The sequence below is a fragment of the Tamandua tetradactyla genome, chromosome 8, assembly GCF_023851605.1.
Source record: "Tamandua tetradactyla isolate mTamTet1 chromosome 8, mTamTet1.pri, whole genome shotgun sequence".
Classification (NCBI taxonomy): domain Eukaryota; kingdom Metazoa; phylum Chordata; class Mammalia; order Pilosa; family Myrmecophagidae; genus Tamandua; species Tamandua tetradactyla.
In genome coordinates this window covers 6027225-6045415 of record NC_135334.1, presented here as the reverse complement: position 1 = coordinate 6045415, position 18191 = coordinate 6027225, and the positions used below count along the sequence as shown (strand labels likewise).

Sequence of the window (18191 nt, the reverse complement as noted above, 5' to 3'; positions counted from 1 at the left end):
GATCCCTTCTTTCTCTGTAATCTTGAGTATTTCCTTTAGAGAAAACGGAACAACAGAGACTGAAGGGCTTTTAGCTGTTCAGTTGTTTCCTCAACCTCCCTCTCCCTCTATTAGGTAGTTAAGTGATTGTGGAGTTTGGTAAGCCTAAATTCCACTGCACAGGCCCGAGGCTAGGAATATCAGTAAAAGTGATATTAAAATCTGGAGTTCCGAATTCTATAGGCTGGAAACTCAGGAAAGAGTAGAGGATGTAATCTCCAGGCAGAATTCCTTCTCATCTCTGTTATTCCTATTCAGAGCTCAGCCTGCATTTGTTTCTGAGAAGATCTCATCCACTGCCATGGCTCTACAAATTATAGTTATGGTGTGACATGGAAATTTGTCTGCAGCCTGGCTTTCTCTTCTGAACTCCCTGACATCTCCACCTGGATGTCTTATAGAGATCTCAGACTGAATTTACCCTGCAACCAAACCCCTCATTTCCTGCACATCAAATCTGCTCCCTTACCCTTCCAGTGTTTCCCATTTGACATAAGATGCCATCATCCACACAGGTGCTAAAGCAGAAACCTGGAAGTTGTCTGTGTTTCATCTTTCTTCACCTACCCACTTCTGCAGGGACCCCTCCATTCTACCTCCAAAATATACCTATATATAATAGATGTGGATATTAAATTTATCTATATCTCACCAACTCCACTGCCATCAATTTATCTGAGCTCTTGCCTGGACTACAAATAGCATCTTGAGATATAATCTCCCTGTTTCTACTTTTGCCCCATTACAGTCATTTCTCTGCTCCACAGCCAAAGGGATCTTTTCAAAATCATGATTTGGATTTTGTCATCTTGCTGTTTCAGCTGCCTCAGGCTTTGTGGTACATATTTCAGCCCTGTGGGTCTGGCCTAAATGCGATCTCATCTTGCCCCCTACCCTCCTGTCACACTGGCCACTTTCTTCTTTCCCCAAAATGCAAAGTCCTTCCTGTCTGAGTGCCTTGGGCCTGCTCTTCTCTCTCCTGGGATGTGTTTTCCCTACTCTTCTGTTTTCTCCAAGCAAAGGGGAGAAGGCTGAGATGAGGCTGGAGTCATATGAATGTGTGATGGATAGACATGTACCTCCTCAGTCCCCCCTCAAGGAGGATCTCCTTTTCCCCGCTGCAGGGAGTGTCATCTGTGAACAGCCTTCAGCCCTGTGTTAGCTAGATTCAGTTGTCAACTTGGCCAGGTGAGCATACCTAGTCTTGTTACTGCGGACCTAAGCCAATGGTACGTGAACCTCATCTGTTGCTAATTACATCTGCAGTCGGCTAGGAGGTGTATCTGCTGCAATGAGTGACATTTGACTTAATTGGCTGGTGCTTAAATGAGAGAGCATAATGTAGCACAGCTAAGCAGCTCGGCATTCCTCATCTCGGCACTTGCAGCTCAGCCCAGGCCTTTGGAGATGCAGAAAGAAGTCACCCCAGGGAAAGTTGTTGGAACCCAGGAGCCGGGAGAGAAGACCAGCAGAGACCATCCTGTGCCTTCCACGTAAGAAAGAACCTCAATGGGAAGTTAGCTGCCTTTCCTCTGAAGAACCAGCAAAATAAATCCCCTTTTATTAAAAGCCAATCCGTCTCTGGTGTGTTGCATTCCGGCAGCTAGCAAACTAGAACAAGCCCCTTCAGGGATGTCCCAGTTGCAGAGAACCACCTCGCCCAAGGCATGCCCTCTCTGGGGTAGCCCTCATCCAATGACTGATGGAAATGGGGTGCGAAGGCCTGGCCACTCTTGTCCAACACGGCCCAACTCTGGCGGTTCAGAGCCATAGCTCCTTGTAGGGTTGGGCAAGACTGTCATCAGGCACCGCTGTAGTTCCACCTCCCCCTCTGCCCAATCCTGCTGCCTTTCCTTCCCTTCCACAGCTCAAGGCACACCCTAAAAACTTAACTCTTCCTGGGGAGCTAACTGGTGGCAGTCAAGCCCTGAGATGCATTATTGGCAGCATGGAGAATTTGGGCTTTTATCTTAAGTGCAATGAATTGTAATTCTTTTTCTTTCTTTTTTTAGCATTCTGATCTCATATAGTCTTTTTTTTTTAAATTTTTTCACTGACATATCTTCACACACAATACATTCCATACATGCTGTACAGCCAGTGACTCACAATGTCATCACACAGTTATTTATTCATGACAATGATCATCTTCTAGAACATTTGCATCACTCCAGCAAAAGAAACAAAAAGAAAAAATTCATACATACCATACCGCTTGCCCCCGCCTCATTGAACACTAATATTTCCATCCACCCAATTTATTTTACCACTCATCCCACCTGTTGTTTATTTACATTTCCCCATATTTTTTTTACTCATCTTGTCCATACCCTGGACAAAAGGAGCATCAGACACAAAGTTTTCACAATCAAACAGTCACATTGCGAAAGCTATAGCATTATACAACCATCTTCAAGAAACATGGCTACTGGAACACAGCTCTACATTTTCAAGCACTTCCCTCCAGCCTCTCCAATATACCTTAACTAAAAAGGTGATGTCTATATAAATGCATAAGAATAACCTCCAGGATAACCTCTTGACTCTGTTTGAAATCTCTAGCCACTGACACTTTATTTTGTCTCATTTCTCTCTTACCCCTTTTTGCCGAGAAGTTTTTCTTAATCCCCTGTTGCTGAGTCCCGGTTCATTCTAGGATTTCTGTCCCACGTTTGCCAGGAAGGTTTATACCCCTGGGAGTCATGTCCCACGTAGAGAGGGGGAGGGCAGTGAGTTTGCTTGTCATGTTGGTTGAGAGAGAGAGGCCACATCTGAGTAACAAAAGAGGTTCTCTTGGGGGTGACTCTTAGGCCTAATTTTAAGTAGGCTAATCTATCCTTTGCAGGGATGTTTCATATGAACAAACCCCAAGATTGAGGGCTCAGACTATTTATTGCTTTGGTTGTTCCCACTGGTTGTGAGAATGTCAGGAATTTTCCACAAAGCTGAATTTTCCCCTCTTCTCACCATTCCCCCAAGGGGACTTTGCAAATACTTTTTTATTCACTATTCAAATCACTCTGGGATTTATCGAGGCATCACTGCCGACAAACCTACAAAATCTCATGCCCTACTCAAGGTTCCATGTACTTATAGTGTTCAATTAAACTGTCCACATAAGTTATATTAGGAGATACACTAGTCAAAATATAAATTTTGTACCAAATAAACATTTTTTGCTTTAGTCTCACACATATATTAAAGTTTTAAAATGTGAATGACATCTATTTTCAACACCCTGCAATATTGACATTCCTTTGTTCTTCCTCATGCAAAAACATTTTTTAATTTGTACATTTAGTCACTATCATTGTACACTCTAGGCGTTCCTAGATTATACCATTTCAGTCTCTATAGTCTATCTTTCTTTCTGATTTCACTTGTGCCCTCTGCCCCCTCCCTCTATCATTCTCACATGCAGCCTCATTCAGTTTACTAATATTATTGTATTACAGTTAGTAATACAATAGTATTCTGCTACCCATTTCTGAATTTTTACAATCAGCCCCATTGCACAATCTGTATCCCTTCAGCTCCAATTACCCAATATCTACCCTATTTCTATCTCCTGATGGTCTCTGTTATTAACTAATATTCTCCAAGTTCATTCACTAATGTCAGTTCATATCAGTGAGACCATACAGTATTTGTCCTTTTGTTTCTGGCTAATCTCACTCAGCATAATGTCCTCAAGCTTCATCCATCTTGTTACATACTTCATAACTTTATTCTCCCTTACAGCTGCATAATATTCCATCATATGTTGGTATACCACATATGGTATTCCATACCACAGCTTGTTTAGCCTATCCTCTGTTGATGGACATTTTGGTTGTTTCCATCTCTTGGCAACTGTAAATAATGCTGCTGTAAACATTGGTGTACAAATGTCCGTTGTGTCCTTGCCCTCATGTCCTCTGAGTAGATACCTAGCGATGGTATTGTCAGGTCATATGGCAATTCTATACTCGGCTTCCTGAGGAACTGCCAAACTGCCTTCCACAGCAGTTGTACCATTTGACATTCTCACCACCAGCAGATTAGTGTGCCTCTTTCTCCACATCCTCTCTAGCACTTGTTGTTTTCTGTTTTATTGATAATGGTCATTTTGGTGGGTGTGAGATGATATCTCATTGTGGTTTTGATTTGTATTTCCCTAATAGCCTGGGAAGTTGAGCATCTTTTCATGTACCTTTTGGCTATTTATAATTTCTCTTTTGAGAAGTGTCCATTCAAGTCTTTTGCCCATTTTATAATTGTGTTGTTTGCCTTTTTGTTGTTGAGTTGAACAATCTCTTTATATATTCTGGATATTAGACTTTTATCTGATACATCGTTTCCAGATATTGTCTCCTATTGTGTAGGCTGTTATTTTACTTTCTTGATGTAGTTCTTTGATGCACAAAAGTGTTTAATTGTGAGGAGTTTCCATTTCTTTCTTTCTTCAATGCTTATGCTTTGGGTGTAAGGCCTAAGAAACTGCCTCCTATTATAAGATTTATAAAATATTTCCCTGCATTTTCTTCTAAAAGCTTTATGGTCTTAGATCTAATGTTTAGGTCTTTGATCCATTTTGAGTTCATTTTTGTATAGGGTGTGAGATATGGATCCTCTTTCATGCTTTTGCATGCGGATATGCATTTCTTTAGGTACCATTTATTGAAGAGACTGTTCTGTCCCAGGTGAGTTGGCTTGACTACCTTATCAAAGATTAATTGTCCATAGATGAGAGGGTCTATATCTGAACAGTCTATTCGATTCCATTGATCAGTTTATCTATCTTTATGCCAGTACCATGCTGTTTTGACCACTGTAGCTTCATAACACACCCTAAAGTCAGGTAGTGTGAGAACTCCAACTTCATTTTTCTTTCTCAGGATATTTTTAGCTATTCGGGGCAGCCTGTCCTTCCAGATAAATTTGGTTATTGTTTTTTCTATTTCTGAAAAGTAAGTTTTTGATATTGCATTGAATCTATACATCAATTTAGGTAGAATTGACATCTCAAGCATATTTAGTCTTCCAATCCAGGGACACGGTATGCCCTTCCATTTATTTAGGTCTTTTGTGATTTAGCAATTCCTTGCGGTTTTCTTTGTATAGGTCTTTTGTATCCTTAGTTAAATTTATTCCTAAATATTTTATTCTCTTGGTTGCAATTGTAAATGAAATTTTTTTTTGAGTTCCTCCTCAGATTCTTCATTACTAGTTTATAGAAACGCTATAGATTTTTGAGTGTTAATCTTATAACCTGCCACTGTGCTCTACTCATTTATTAGCTCTAGTAGTTTTGCTGTGGATTTTTCGGGGTTTTTGTCATAGAATATCATATCATCTGCAAACAGTGAGAGTTTTACTTCTTCTTTTCCAATTTTGATGCCTTGTATTTCTTTTTCTTGTCTAGTTGCTCTGGCTAGAACTTCCAACTCAGTGTTGAATAACAATGGTGACAGTGAACATTCTTGTCTTGTTCCTCACCTTGGGGGAAAGTTTCCAGTTTTTCCCCATTGAGGATGATGCTAGCTGTGGGTTTTTCATATCTTCCCTTCATTGTGTTGAAAAAGTTCCCTTCTATTCCTAACCTTTGAAGTGTTTTCAACAAGAAAGGATGTTGAATTTTGACAAATGCCTTTTCTTCATCAATCGAGATGATCATGTGGTTTTTTTGTGTGTGATCTTTTTGTCATTGTTGTTTATTTTATTGTGGATGGGGTAAGGACAAAGAAGAAATCAGCAATATCTTCTAGAACTGGGTGACAATGGATGACAAAGGCTTTATTAAGAATGGAAAAAATGCCCTTAGAATAGATTTGTTTGATTAGTTTTTACATCGATGACTTTTAACTGACATGCTGTGAATTTGGGGAAAATAACTGGTTATTGGTAAGGTATGTTACAAACCGCTTGTCATTCCCAGAAAATATGAAATCTTCGTTCCTACCTCTGCAGTTGAACTAGTGGGTCAGCCCAGAGACCACTCCTCTCCCCTACCATACCACCCTGTTGAAATCCTTCCCATTTTAAGTGACACTTTCTTCCCAAAGTCTTTTTTGATCTTCTGTCTGGAATAATCTCACCATTTGGCAGTTTGAACCTTTCTCATACCATCTATGCATCTCTTTGGCTACATACCTCACCTCCTTTACAGCCCCTTGATTTGGGGAACCAACATAGTTCATCTGAACTGTCCTCTCAGAGCCTGGATCAAAAAGAATGTTCAACAGCATGCATATAAATTGAGTTGCAAAGACTGAAACCTCTAAGCTACTGTGTCTGTGGTTGTTGGATGAATCTTCTTGTTACATCACAAAAACTCTCCTTAAGAATCTAATTGCTCCTCTGGTTACAAGCAAACCTTCAAGTCAGCTATTTGATGCCCTCTATCAAATGGCCTCAGTGATCCCATTTGGCCTTTTATCTGGAACAAGAATTTATACTCATCTCTAAACTGTCCCATCTACATGCACTTCTGTACATCTCTACCTCTTGGGTTCAAGTATGCTTTTTTCTTAAAGAGCCCATCAAATCCCAGGTCCTATTCCAGTAGCTTTTCCCAATGAACCGTAAAAAGGAAAGGAGTCTTTCAATGCTCTGAGTTTCTATAGAATCCTGCCTCAGGATGCTTGCTGCTTTAAGTAACTGTTAACCCTACTGGATCTGGCTTAAACAAAAAAGGGGATCTATTGGCCCACATAATTGAGATGTCAAAATGGAAGTGGACCACACCCAACGCAAGGTATTAAGAATAGGGTTGTATACATCTGTGTATGATTTTTCTGTAAACCCACAACTTCTCTAATAAAAGAAAAAAAAAAGAAAGGAGGGTGTGCCTCAGGCACTTTATGGGGGCCCCAACTCTCTTTCTGGCTGAGTCACTGGGTTTTGGTCTCTTTCCCCAGTCAGTTTTGGCTTTAGGTTAGCTTTCAAGATGGCTGCTGGAAGCAAACAAGACTGTGTGCTCCCTCCTTCATATCCAGTGGTGAGTGTGCTGCTTTCTCCAATCACTGAACACAAATACTGACTGCCAGATGGAGACTGGCTTCAGGCTGAGTCAAGCCTCCATCCTTGAGCCAATCAATGTGGCAAAGAAACGGCTCACCCTTGGGCCCAATCAGGTTTCTCACCCAATCAGGTCAATCTCACTGAAACTGCCAGACTGCTAAACAGAGGAGAGAAAATAAGTACATTCAGGGAGGATAACCACAGTAAGAAGATCAGTCCCTATTCAATATCCTACTGCCAGAGTTTAAATTGCCTTGATTTTTTTTCAAATTGTTCCCTATGTTTTCAGCCAATAGCAAGTACTTAGTAGAGACCAAATGTACTTCTATTTTGTCTCAAAGACCAAGCCAAACAAAACAGCTATAATTCTGAGCTAATAGTAAAGGCTTACTATACTGATATTTACCAGCTTCATGGACTCTTCTCCCTTGTCCTTCCTTTCAACATCTGGAGAGTTTTATATGTGCCAGGATAATCAAAATACCCTGTCACCTAAGCTGTAGTTAAGGTGTGTACCAACATCTGGGAGTCAGAGGAAGAGGAGGTGGTGGAAGAGAAGCTTATGCCTGGTAAAGCTTCATAGAAGTGATATTTTAACTGAATTTTGATTCATCAAGAGAAGGAGACAAAAGGGAGTGCAGAAAAGTGGGGAAGGGTTGCAGGTAAATGGAGTTGCATATTTAAGGGTCCAAGGGCTCAAGTGTTCAACAAGTCTCCTGTGGCCATGGCACTGTGTGGTGGTGGAGTGTTGTGTGGGAAAAAGGCAGAATTACTTCGTGGCTACTAAAGTACTCATATTTATAAAGAGCACTTTCCACAGAGAAGTGCTAGAGCTATGCCAGCACAAAAGCAAAAGGGCTAGGTGTGTAATGTATAAACCTTGTTGTTTCAGAAGTTTCTGTCCAGGAGATGTTTGCATGAATTAGGCTCTGTAACTGGTTAATTCTGCTGGTTCTAAACCTCTCATATTGTGTAGGACGTGGAAGGCTGTTTACCTCACCTCAAGAACCAAGTAAAAGATGGTCCCTTTGGCTATACTGAGGACTTCTATTTTTTTATGCTAGTGTTCAGATCTCTTAGATCTCTCCTTGTTTACAGATTTCTTCTCCATGAAGGAGTGTGATGTGCCTGTAGGGCAGGCACAGTCAGCTCCTCTGGGTTTGCATGTGGGTCTCATCTTCTTGAATAACAGAGCCCAGTGATTTTAAACTTGCTCTGGGTCCACTTGATTTAGCTTCACTCTTTCCTCAAGTTTCTGGCCAGTTCTTATGGCCTGTGGCCAGCACCACTAAATGGCCCCAGGGAAATGCTGAACTTGAATTAGTTGGAGAGGCCCTCTGGGGAGCCTCAGGGACAGAGACCTGACTTCCCCAAAAGGCTGAGTCCTGGGGTCAGGAACTGACTAACTGGAGAGAAGAGAGATGGAAGCTTTGGCATGGGAGAATTGGTAGGGGTGACTGGGGGAGTGGGGGAGAAAGAAGCCCTGGGTGTGCAATTCTGGTCACTGCAGAAGAGAAATGACACAGGTCTCAAGTTGAAGTCTGAATTTGAGTGCATTTGCCCCTTGTGAATGTAAGAACCTGTCTGTATCCATTAGACTGGGTTTATTTCTTCAATAGCAATTTAGGAATTAAAGTACTTATCACACATGTCATAATTTTATGAGGATTAAACCAAATGGGTCAAAATGTGATAATACAGGGTCACTCTTCTTCCTCCATCAAGCACACAGAGTGTCCTCAAAAACCTGTCTTGACCCAGACCAGCAAAGGCAGCAGCCAGAGCAGCCGCAGCCTGTGCTCTCTCCCGTGCTCTGCTTTGCTGCCAGGTCTCTTTCCCCCTTCCTCCTCCTCCTCCTCCTCACCCCTGCTTCCTCCTTCCCCGGCCCATGGAAGGGCCCCCCTCACCTTCCCGCCCACCCCTATTGTTCTGCCCTGGCCTCCTGTCCTTCCCTTTCCTGCCTGCTCCCCTTTATCCCACAGTCGCCTCGCACCTGCAGTTCTTGGCTTTCACCCCCACCAGTGACCAAAGACTTGACCACTCAAAGTCCAGCTCCCCAGCACACGGCTCAACATGGACACCAGCATGATTGGTGGTGGAGTAAATGTCATTCGCACCATCTGGCTCCTTATGCATGGAAAGGAAGTTGGCAGTATCATCGGAAAGAAAGGAGAATCAGTTAAGATGTGTGAAGACAGCGGAGCACTTATCAATGTCTCAGACGGGAATTGTCCTGAGAGAATGATCACTTTGGCTGGATCCACTAACGCCATCTTTAAAGCTTTTGCTATGATCATTGACAACCTGGAAGAGGACATCAGCAGCTCTATGACCAACAGCACAGCTACTGGGGGTCTATCCAGTGACCCTGAGGCTGGGGGTTCCTGCAAGTCAGTGTGGCTCTCTCACTGGGAAAGGTGGTTACAAGATCAAAGAAATGTGAGAAAGTACAGGGGCTCAGGTGCAGGCGGCAGGGGATGTGCTCCCCACTCAACTGAGCAGCCATCACTTGATGGCATTTTTCAATCCATCATTGAGTGTGTCAAACAGATCTGTGCGGTTATGCTGGAGACTCTCTCAACCCCCCTCGAAGGGTGTGACCATCCTAAACTGGCCCAAGCTGTCCAGTTCCCCGGCCATCTTTGTAGGTGGTCATGACAGGTACAGCACAGGCAGTGACAGTGCGAGCTTTCCCCACACCACCCCGTCCCTCTGCCTCCACCCTGACCTGGAGGGACCACCTCTGGAGGCCTGTACCATTCAAGGACAGTCTGCCATTCCACAGTCAGATTTGACCAAGCTGCACCAGTTAGTGATGCAACAGTCTCATTTTTCTGTGATGCATGGTGTTCTAGTTTGCTAGCTACCCGAATGCGATATACCAGAAATGAAACAGCTTTTATAAAGGGGAATTTAATAAGTTGCTAGTTTAAAGTTCTAAGGCTGTGAAATTGTCTAAATTAAAACAAGTCTATAAAAATGTCTAGTATAAGGCATCCAGGAAAAAATACCTTGGTTTGAGAAGGCTGATGATGTTCAGTGTTTCTCTGTTGGCTGGGACGGGCACGTGGCAAAGTCTGCCAGCTTTCTCTTGCAGCTTCTCATTTTATGAAGTGACCTGGGAGGCATTTTCCTTCTTCATTTCCAAAAGTCACTGGCTGATGGACTCTCTGCTTCATGGTTCTGTAGCGTTCTGAAGCTTTCCCCCAAATCCTTCTTCTTCTATAGGATTCCAGTAAATTAATTAAGACCCATGTAGAATAGGTGTAGACACGTTTCCATCTAATCAAGTTTAATACCCACAATAGATTGAGTCATATATCTGTGGAGATAGCCTAATCAACCCAACTCTCCAGAGGTGAAAGGCTATTGGGGTTTGGATGCATCTGCTCAGACTACTTCTCATGAACTCACCATTCCAAACAATTTCATTGGCTGCATAATCAGACGTCAAGTTGCCCAAATCAATGAAATCTGTCAGACGTCTGGGGCGCAGATCAAAATTGCAAACCCAGTGGAACGATCTACTGATAGGCAGGTTACCATCACTGGATCTGCTGCCAGCATTAACCTGGCTCAATATATCTAATCAATGTCAGGCTTTCCTTGGAGTCAGGTGGCATGGGAAGCAGTTAGAATAATGCAGATTCATCCATAATCCTTTTCTGCAGCTCATCACCACCAATCATCCAACTGTGTAGTTTATGAACAGTCAAGCGATTCCAGGTTTTAAATAGTTTGGAAATACCCAGTTTCTACACTGTCATCCACTTGTGTTTTTTTTTTTTTTTTTGGTATGCTGTATGGCGGAGTCACATTTCATTATTTTTCCATGTGATGATCCCGTTATTGCAACACCATTTGTTGAATTTTTGTTTATTTGCGTGCTTATTCATTTTTGGTTAGTGCATAGACCGGGTGTCCCAAATAGCAGGCAAGAATTCTACCACTAAACTACCCTTGCACACTTGTGATTTTTTAATTAAAGCGTTTTAATTCCTTTCTCTGTTCAGTTGTTACTGCTGAGATCTGTATTTAGTTTTATAATCTTCTCCCTGTTTTTTTTGTTTGTTTGTTTGGGCTCATGAATTTTTTTTTATTTGTCATGGAAATGTAAGAGTAGAATATTAATACATTTCAGTTTAGTTTTGTAAGGTCAGGAATTTTTTTTTTTTTTTAATTAAAAGGTGGACTGGAGTTTTTCCTTTGTAAATAGAAACTAGGAAGAAAAAAAAAAACCTGCCGATACAATGAACAGTAAATGCCTTGCATATCAGTATGTTGAATCATGGTCCGAATGAAAGACAAGTTCTTAATCTGCATACCAGTGGGTGTGAATTGATTTATAAATAGGGCTTGTTTTTAAAACTTTTAAAATTATATAATATAATATATATAGAAAGCAAAGAATGGAAAAAGCAATAGTTTTCAAAGCACGCTCCAACAAGTAGTTACATGACAGATCCCAGAGTTTGTCATGAGCTTACCATACCATCATCTCAGATTCTTCCTTTTAGCTACTCCAGAATATAGGAGGCTAGAAGGAATAAATATTTTTTTTATCATCCCAGTTGACTTTTTTTTTCTTTTCTGTGTACAAAAAAGCAATAAATTTCAAAAGACAGCTCAACAATTAGTAGTAGAATGGATTTCAGAGTTTGGTATGGGTTACAATTCCACAATTTTAGGTTTTTACTTCTAGCTTCTCTAAGATACTGAAGACTAAAAAAATAATCAATGTAATGATTCAGCACTCATACTCATTTGTTAAACCCTACCTTCTCTGTATAACTCCACCATTACCTTTGATCTTTCTTCCTCTCTTTAGGAGTATTTGGACTATGCTCATTCTAACTTTTTCATGTTGGAAGGGGCTGTCAATAATATGGGGTAGGGAGTTGATGTTCTGGAGAGGATGGGCCCTTTAGGTTTCAGGACTTATCTGGTCCAGGGACCCATCTGGAGGTTGTAGGTATCTGGAAAGTTACCCCAGTGCATGGAACCTTTGTAGAATCTTATATATTGCCCTAGTTGTTTTTTTAGGATTGGCTGAATGGTTTTGGTTGAGGTTTGGCAAGGTATGATAGGTAGCAATGTCTAACTGAAGCTTGCATAAGAGTGACCTCCAAAGTAGCCTCTTGACTTTATTTGAACTCTCCCAGCCACTGATACCTTATCTGTTCCACTTCTTTTCCCCTTTTGGCCAGGATGGCATTGTTGATCCCATGGTGCCAGGGCCAAACTCATCTTGGGAGTCATCTCCCACGCTGTGTAAATAGGGCTGTTTGAAGATGTTATTTAGTTAAGGTATGGCCAACCGAATCAGAGTGGGTCTTAATCTATATTACTGAACGCCTTATAAAGAGAAGAAACTGGAAGCCAGAAGTCAGAGATGGCCACAGGGAGAAGCAAGAAGATAGCAGAAATTGGAAGGGCCAACACAAGGAGAGAGAGTTCACCATGTGTGTGTGCAAGGGGGGTTATTGTGCAGGGACACAGCCAAGGAACCCCAGCTACAGACTCAGAGAGGGAAGGGTTTGCTCACACCTTGATGTTGGATTTCTAGCCCCCAAACAAGCCAATAAACACTTGTTGTTTAAGCCAATGTATTGTGTGGTGTTTGTCATAGCAGCTCAGCAAACTAAGGCACATATGAATTTCATTCAAATAATAGTGCTGAATGCCACTTGCATTCCATACATGATACTAGGTTCCATGAGCTCAAAGAGGCTGCACTAGGATCCGAGGATATAACATGTCTCACTCTTTTTATAGTAGAATAGCAGACTGGGGTGCTCTGAGTGTCATGCTCATTTTTGTTATTGGATCTGACTTACTTGTAATTATCCACACTAATTGAAGGGTGTTGGGCTGTTGATCATCCCAAACAGAAAAATAAATTGTTTTTAATGCCTTCTATTTAGTTTTGGAATGTTTTATATGATGGAAAGTGGCAGATTTATTTTCCTATTTATTAATTTCCAGTTTATTGTGATAGGCATTTTGCTTGTCTCTGAGGACTCAAAGATGAGTGAGAAGGAAGTTTGGGGCTTGTTGACTTCAAAGCATGGATTTTTGCCTATTTTGTTCACTGTTGCCTCCCAGCATTTAGACAAGTGCTTAGCACATCATAAATGTTCAATGATATGTGTGGAGCAAGAGTGGAACACAAATGGAGACATTCCCAGGTGATTGTTAGTGCAGAATTGGCACTCAGGGTTGTCAGTACTAGCAAGGCAAACTTACCTATTTGAAGTTATAAGATGAATGGCTTGTCAAAGGAGAATGCATAGAGAAAGAAAGGAAGAGGTGGCAGAGAGAGCTTAGGGAACCATCCCATTTAGGGGGCCACAGAGTAGAATGGGAAACTGGGGAAGGTGGGAATTTGAAGAGGATCTGCAGATGCTGTGAATGGGTGGAGAATGGCATGAAGTGATACATGGGCATTAGGTTGAACAGCTTGGATCCCTGGTGACACACTGGGAGGGCTGGGTGCAGCGACATCAGGGGCTCCTAAGAATGAAGAGGTGGCAGCACTGTCCTGGGTAAGGAAGAGCTCAGTGGCTTGAGGAGAAGGTTGGGCCAAGGGGCTCTTTTGTGTTTTGTTTGGTGTTGGAGAGGGCATAATTGAGATTTAGCCACGGAGCAAGGTGGCCATGGTGAAAGATGTAGTGGAGGAAGAGTGAAGATGCAAGAATGAGGGAGTGACTCTCAGCCAACATGGCAAACAAACTCACTACCCTCCCCCTCTCTACATGGAGCCTGACTCCTAGGTTTGTAAATCTCCCTGGCAACATGGGACAGAAATCCTAGAATGAGTTGGGACTCAGCATCAAGGGATTGAGAAAACCTTCTCGACCAAAAGGGGGAGAGAGAAATGAGACAAAATGAAGTGTCAGTGGCTGAGAGATTTCAAATAGAGTCGAGAGGTTATTCTTACACATTATATAAACATCCCTTTTTTAGATCAAGGTGTATTAGGCTAGAGGAAAGTGCCTGAAACTGTAGAGCTGTGTTCCAGTAGCCATGTTTCTTAAAGATGATTGTATAATGATATGGCTTTCGCAATGTGACTGTATGATTGTGAAAACCTTGTGTCTGATGCTTCTTTTATCTACAACATGGACAGATGAGTAAAACATATGGATTAAAAATAAATAAATAGTAGGGGGAACAAATGTTAAAATGAAAATAAACATTTATTAGATAGATGGAAATACTAGTGGTCAAAGAGAGGGAGGATAAGGGGTATGATATGTATGAGTTTTTTTTTCTTTCTATGTTTTTTTCTGGAGTGATGCAAATGTAATAAAAAATGATGATGGTGATGAATATACAACTATGTGATGATATTGGGAGCCATTGGTTGTACACCATGTATGGAATGTTTGCATGTTAAGAATGTATGTGCTTGAGTGGGCCACGGTGGCTCAACCCAGGTTTGATTCCCAGTGCCTGCCCATGCAAAAAAAAAAAAGAAAGAAAGAAAAAAGGAGGAGGGAGAGAAATAATGTTGGAATCAAGGAGATAGACCAAGGATTTCTTTTCCAGTGGAAAAGGGCACTTACTCTTCAGGAGAGGAAAACAGTGGGAAGATTTAACTCTTTTTGTTCGTTTTAATTTTTTGCTTTAACATGGCAACATATATAACACAAATTTGCCATTTCAACTAGAACATAATTTAACGGGGGCCAGGTGGGAGTAGGGAATGGGGAGTTAGTGCTTACTTGGTGTTTTGGTTTGTAAGCTGCCAGAATGCAACATACCAGAAACGGAACAGCTTTTTAAAAGGGGGAATTTAGTAAGTTGCAAGTTTACAGTTCTAAGGCCATGGAAATGTTCAAATTAAGGCCAGGCTATAAGAGTGTCCAAATTAAGGCATCCAGAGAAAGATATTTTGGCTCAAGAAGGCCGATGATGTTCAGGGTTTCTCTCTCAACTGAAAAGGCACATGGCGATGGCTGCTAGCTTTCTCTCCAGGCTTCTCCAGCAGCTTCCCCGGGGGTGCTTTCTTTCTTCATCTTCAACAGCCTCTGACTGTGTGGGTTCTGTTGGTTCTGGTGGCTCTAAAGCCTTTTCGAAAACGGCTCTCTTAAAGCGCTCCATGAGCAACCCTACCTTGAATGGGTGGAGACACATCTCTATGGAAACCATCTAATCAAAGGTTACCACCCACAACTGGGTGGGCCACATCTCCATGGAAACAATCAGAAAGCTCCCACCCAGCAATACTGAATGAGGATTAAAGGCTATGGCTTTTCTCGGGCACATAATAGCTTCAAACTAGCACACTTGGTGAGGAGTTTCTGTTTGGGGTGATGGAAACATTTTGGCAATGGATGGTGGTAATTGTAGCATAACATTGTGAATGTAATTAACAACACTGAATTACGTATGCAAATAAGGTTAAAAGGGGGAATTTTAGGATGTATAAATGACAAGAATAAAAATTTTTAAAAAACACTAAAACTGTACAACACTGTAGACTCTAATGTAAACTATGGACTATAGTTAATAATATGTTATTAACAAAGTTACCAGACTAATGCAAAAGGTTAATAATAGGGAAAACTGTGTGTGAGGGTGGGGAAGTATGAGAACTCTACTTTCTACAACTTCTCCAATTAAAAATAAAGTATACAAAAATTTTGTCATTTTATTTTTAAGCATACAATTCAGTGGCAGTAATTACATTTACCTTGTTGTGCTACCATCACCACCATCCATTATCAAAACTTTTCCACGATCCCACGCAGAAACTCTGTATCAATTAAACAATAAATAGCTCACCATTCTCCCTACTCCCAGCCCCTGGTGGCTTTTTACCTCCTTTTGGTTTCTATGAATTTGCCTGTTCTAGATAATTTGTATATGTGAAATCATAGGATACTTGCCCTTCTGTGTCTGGCTTATTTCACTCAGCATGATGTCTTCAAGGTCCATCTATGTTGTCGCATGTATCAGGACTTCATTCCTTTTTATGGCTGAATGATATTCCATTGTGTGTGCAGTGGCTTGGAATTACGTGCTCAAGAAAAGCATGTTCTCAAATTTAAACCATTCCTGTGGGTGTGAACTCTTGTAAGAAGGACCTTTCGATGTGTGGTCCTGCTGAATTTGATTGATTCTTACTCTTATTCCTGAAGGCTTTATAGGGAAGACCATGGAGAGAAGCCACAGGAGGTATACAGAAGCTGAAGTCAACAGAAGATGGAAGAGAAAGGAGATGATGCTGCCATGTGCATTTGCCATGTGACAGAAAAGCCAAGCACCAAGACCAAGGATCTCCAACAGGCAGCCCCAAAACACCACAGTCTTCTGGGAGAAAGCATCGCCTTGACAATGCCTCGATTTTGGACTTCTCCTACCCTCAAACCTGGGACCCAATAAATTCTTGTTGTTTAAGCCCCCATTGTATGGTATTTATTTTAGCAACTAGGAAACTAAAAAGATTGTATATACATACACTTTTGTTTATCCATTCATCTATTGATAAACACTTTGGTTTGCTTCCACCTTTAGGCAATTGAGAGTAATTCTGTGATGAACATTGGTGTGCAAATATCTGTTTAAACTACTGTTTTCAGTTCTTTTGGGTAGATACCTAGAAGTGGGATTGCCAGGTCATATGGTAATTGTTGTAGTTTCCTGGATGCTAAAACAAATACCATACAAGGGGTTGGCTTAACAACAGCAATTTACTGGCTCAGGGTTTCAAAGTCTAGAAGGCTTGCTACCTCCTGGGGTTGGTATCTTCTGGTACCTGGCAGTATTTGAGGTTCCTTGGCTTTTCCATCACATGGCAATGCACATGGCAGCGTCTTCTCCTTTTTTTTCAGGATTCCTTTCACTTCCAGTTTCTGACTTCTCTCTGTGGCTTCCTCTATAAAGCCTCCAGTAGCAGGATTAAGGCCCAACCTGATTCATTCAGGCCATGTCTTAAGGAAGCAACCTCATCAAAAGCTCCTATTTACAATAGGTTCACACACACAAGAATGGTTCAAGAAAAAGAACATGTTTTCTTGGGGTACATCACTCCAATCCACCAGAGAAATTCTATGTCTTACTTTCTGAGGAACCACCAAACTGTTTTCCGCAGTGGCTGCAACATTTTACATACCCATGAACAAAGCCGGAGCGTTCCAATGTCTCCACATCCTCCCCAACTCTGGTTATTTTTTTCTGTTGCTGTTATTTTTAATAATAGCCATCCTAGTGGATGTGAAGCAGCATCCCACTGTGGTTTTGATTTGCATTTCCCTAATTAATGGCTAATGATACTGAGTATATTTTCATGTGCTTATTGGCCCTTTGTGTATTTTATTTGGAGAAATGCCTATCCAAGCTCTTTGTCCATTTTAAAATATTGAGTTGTTTGTCTTTTTGTTGTTAAGTGTAGGAATTCCTTACATATTTGGGATATCAAACTCTTCAAATATTTATATATTTCTCTCATTCTGTAGGTTGTCTTTTCACTTTCATGATAATGTCCTTTTTTTTGAACAACTTTTCATGTGTTTATTGGCATCTTACCTATCTTCTTTGGAGAAATGCCCAAGTTTCCTGCACATTTTATAATTGGGTTATCTTTTCCTGTTTCATTAACAAGTTCTTTATATATTCTGGACATTAAGCCCTTATCTAATATACGGTTTTAAACTATTTTCTCCCATCCTATAGGTTGTCTTTTCACTTTCTTAATAATTTTGATCAATGCACGTAAGTTTCAAATTTTGATGAAATCAAATTTATCTATTGTTTCTTTTGTGGCTTATGCTTTTGGTGTCATATTTAAGAACCCATTGTCAAATTCAGATCATGAAGAACTGCTTCTATTTATCTTCTAGGAGTTGTTTAACTTTAGCTCTTATATTTTGGTCCTTGATTCATTTTGAGTAGATTTTTGCATATACTGTGAGGTAGGGATTCAATTTCATTCTTCTGCCTGTGACTATCCAGTTTTCCCAATACTGTTGGTTGAAGAGACTGTTTTATCCCCATTTCATGTGCTTAGCGTATTTGTCAAAAATCAATTTGCCCTAGATGTATGAGTCTATTTATGGATTTTAAATTCTGTTCCACTGGTCTATCTGTTTTTGTGCCTTTACCACACCGTTTTGATTACTGCCACTTTGTAGTTCAATTTGAAG

At 41.0% G+C, this 18191-nt stretch overlaps 1 pseudogene; it reads left to right on the top strand.

Moving 5' to 3' along the window:
• The first annotated feature begins 9114 nt into the window (after window positions 1-9114).
• On the top strand, window positions 9115-10677 carry LOC143643156 (poly(rC)-binding protein 2-like; annotated as a pseudogene).
• The last annotated feature ends 7514 nt before the right edge of the window (window positions 10678-18191 follow it).